The sequence below is a fragment of the Topomyia yanbarensis genome, chromosome 3 (genome assembly GCF_030247195.1).
Source record: "Topomyia yanbarensis strain Yona2022 chromosome 3, ASM3024719v1, whole genome shotgun sequence".
In the NCBI taxonomy this organism is placed as follows: Eukaryota; Metazoa; Arthropoda; class Insecta; order Diptera; family Culicidae; genus Topomyia; species Topomyia yanbarensis.
The window spans coordinates 175,050,460-175,054,647 of record NC_080672.1 but is presented as its reverse complement, the minus strand read 5'-3'; positions in this window follow the sequence as shown (position 1 = coordinate 175,054,647).

The window sequence follows — 4,188 nt, the reverse complement described above, 5'->3', positions numbered from 1 at the left end:
CAAAGTGACTCTCGGAATACCTCTCCGTGAGTGACGTGACTGGCAAGTGACGCGACGGTGACTCAAGTGACGTGAGTGACGTGACTGTGAGAATAGGGCCCACTGTCTTATGAAAATAGTAAGAAATGGATTTGGAAAATTTCCCCTCCAAATCATAAGACAGACTTATAAAATCCTTTTATAATCCTTATGTCTGAAAGTCATGAGTCGTTTCTATGGAAATTCAATGTAGATTTTGCTCGGTGTATGAAAAAGTAGTCAGAAAAAGTAGAACAATGAATAACAGTCATTGAAAAATGTTGGGAGTAGTTTTTTAAGTAATTCCGAAATATTCTAACTTTAATTTTCATAACCGTAAATCTGACGAATTACACGATAATTTTTAAAAACACAAAAAGAGGCTCTCATATGCAGCTAATGTTAGAACAAACATCTGATAATTATAGCAATGAGTCAAAATCTGCCAAGTGTGAAAAGAATTTTTCGTCTGTCGAGCTTTTTCTGTAATTTTTTTTATGGGTTCACAACGGTAAATAAGAAATACAACTTGAACAGTTTTTCAAAATTCGAATTATTTTCAGAGTTATGGCTGTTTACTTTTTTCACATGAGTTTGGATTTTATTTAATTTCTCACGATTGGTAGCATCGATCCTGCTCATTTTTTCACAAGTTAAAAGTAATGAGTTGTTCTTATAATAAATTAAAATAACGGTGACTTCTCAATCGATTTTCAATGTTACTTCGGCCTAATATTGTTGCATATTTCGTAATAAATCGCATGCAAAAATATTATTATTGTTTATTGGGGCTTTAACCTCCTGGTCATTCGCCCGTATGCAAAAATAAAAACACGAAAACTTCCAACAGGACAAAAGTTATTCGCATTTTCCATTGATGCACCACGCGAATCACGGTGTTCTCACTGTAGACACTCATAATAATAGATCAGCGAAGGTATTTTTTGACTAAAGAGGTTTTAACCATAGGGTCATTCGCCTCTTTTCGGGTTAGAGAAATCTCTTTTGAAAAATCCCTATGTGCGGGGTTGGCAATCGAACCCAGGTGAGCTACGTACAAGGCAATCGATTAACCAACTACATTATGCCCGTCCCCACCAGCGAAAGTACTTTAATCGAGCCAAACAAAATGTCCAAATCTGGAGCCAAACGAGCATGACGTCATACAATGCAAACAAGCAGAACAAGTATTGCAATTTAAAAAAAAAAATATTTTGTTACTATGAATAACAAACTTCACTTTTCATGTCCGTATTAGTATTTTACAATGTTATTTAGAAAGATATTTAGTGTGTTCTACTAATAGCATAAAAAGCATTTTACTCATGTTATTTTTTATCAACTTTGCGTTTTTGAAGAAATTGGATATTTTTATTGCTTTTCTTCATTTCTTGTTGCTCAGCATTAAACGTATAACTTCTCTTCTATTCATATATTAAACCTCTTGAAAAATAATTTTTATTATAACAGCTGATCGAATACAGTCGAGCATGTTCGAGCTTGCACACTTTTGGGTGATGCTAGTATAACATACTTGTTTTTCTAGATGCCAAATTTGCGGTTTTTACATCCTCGTTTTACATTACTATGTTTATAGTTCGTACCGACCGCGCGCCTTGCTTGCGTATTGCAACATGTTTGAATTGGCAGCGATTCTGGCGTGTTTCTTTTTATTGCGGTATTGGCGGTCTAACGCCGGTAATACAGTGTATGTTAATTGCTAAGAATGAAACAATATTTGCCAAGTAATAATTTAAAAAAACATATTTTCTGCAAAATCACTTAAGGTAATCTCATGTAACGAGAACAAATGTAAAGTACAACCAAGCTCTTGTTGCTATCTTCTCAATATAAAATACACGTGTGTTATCAAGAATCTTGTTTTAGTGAGAGTGAATTGGAATGATATGAAATATATTATTATTATGATTAGCTGATTTCGTTTAATTGAAGAACTTAGCAAGTTCTTCAAACTTCTACACATCGAACAACTAAATCTGACACAGTATTGTTACACAGTTTCAGAAAAAGTTACTTACAAAAAAATATTTTTAAAACGACTACATAAAAATAAAATATTCAGACAAATATCCACAATCAATCGAATTTAATCAGCCAAACAGGATCTGTCTCACGTTTCACAAAAATCATTTTGCAGCGTCATTGCGCGTTTGTAAGAGCTACCTTACCGAAATAAAACGAAACATACCACAATCGGTACCATTTAAGCCTGTTCGCATCACGCTCGAAGAGGCACGGGCTTACGCGTCAATAGAAAAACGCGAAAAACTTTTGTCCTGGTGGAAGTTTTCATGTTTTTATTTTGGGAGCACGTCGTTTGGCATAAGTTTGTTTGGCATAAGTTCATTTGGCATAAGTTCATTTGGCATAATGTTCATTTGACATAACAGTAGGTGATACATCGTCGCTGTTGTGCTATCTTATGACAAGCGCCATTTTGCACATTTCGAGAAAAGCGATTTTTAAAGTTTGAGATTGAATACCTTGAAACTAATAAATAGTATAAACAATTCAAAGGAGACAATTGATGCGTCTATCTATTTTGTATTAGTCTCCCAAATATTACGTAGATCGGTTTACTATGTTGCTAGCTTTTACTATAAATGTAAACAAAAGTCGCACTCACACGTATCATAGGTGTGTATTGATGACAAGATTTGTATTGCGTGGCATAATCGTGCATGGAAAATTTTCCATAGAAAAAAATAATCAATTATTAACTTTTATTAATATCTTTGGCTGCATTTGGTCTATAAATAATCGATGAGATGCATTTTGAAGGAAATGAGTTAGGGAATCAAGAAAAAATAGCTATTTTTGGTTACAGTGTTGCCAAATATGCTATATTTCCAGTTGAAAACTTAAACTGTATTTTTCTCACAATATGTGTATTTTTCTTTTGAAAATGAATATGCCATTGTGTTTCTCAGATAATTTTACATATAAAAACATTTTATTCATCAAGATAACTTGAGCCAGTCCCCAGACACAGTCATTTGAAGCAAAAAATTGAAAATTTCTCAGCACGTTTCTCGCTATATCTCAGCAACCAAGCAGAATGTCGAAATTCTGTAAACGCCACTTTGTAGAGATTTTTTAGACAAGTAATATGACATATCTAACTCAGTTTACCCCAAAATGGCGTTTGTCATAAGATAGCACAACAGCGACGACATACGTTCATTTGGCATAATGCTCATTTGGCATAATGGTCATTTGGCATAATGGTCGTTTGGCATAATTTAAAAAAATACATTGAATTTTCTGTTACTAGTCGTTGACGCCTAATGTGGCTACGCCACATCGCTTTAGAAACCGGTGCTGTCCGACATCGCTCCACTCCGTCAAACTTGAACTAATTGATAGCCCCTATGTTTGAGTAACCCGGGCAAACAAGTGGATCACAGGTTTGCTTGAGAGGGGCCCCCGACGCACCATCGGAACCCGGCGGATCCCATTGGTGCGTCGATATATCAATTAACCCTTGGTATCGTCGCATAACTGAGACCAAGGATCCGAAGCGGAATCCGCCTGGTTCCGATGGTGCGTTGGCGGCCCCTCTCAAGCAAACCTGTGATCCACTTGTTTGCCCGGGTTACTCAAACATAGGGGCTATCAATTAGTTCAAGTCCGACGGAGTGGAGCGACGTCGGACAGCACCGGCTTTAAAGCGATGTGGCGTAGCCACATTAGGCGTCAACGACTAGTAACAGAAAATTCAATGTATTTTTTTAAATTATGCCAAACGAACGTATGTGTCACCTACTGTTATGCCAAATGAACATTATGCCAAATGAACTGATGCCAAATGAACTTATGCCAAACGTACTTATGCCAAACGACGTGCTCCCTTTATTTTTGCATATAATTTATTACGAAATATGCAACAATATTAGGCAAAAATAACATTAAAATGGATTGAGAAGTCACCGTTATTTTAATTTATTTTTAAAAATTGTTAATATCTTTTGTGGTAAATTTTTGTTCTCGTCATATAACATTTTTCTTGTAAGAACAACTCGCTACTTTTAACTGGTGGAAAAAAAGAACACGATCGATAGTACCAATCGTGAGAAATAAAATAAAATCCAAACACATATTAAAAAAAAGTAAATAGCGATAACTCTGAAAATATTTCAAATTTTGAAA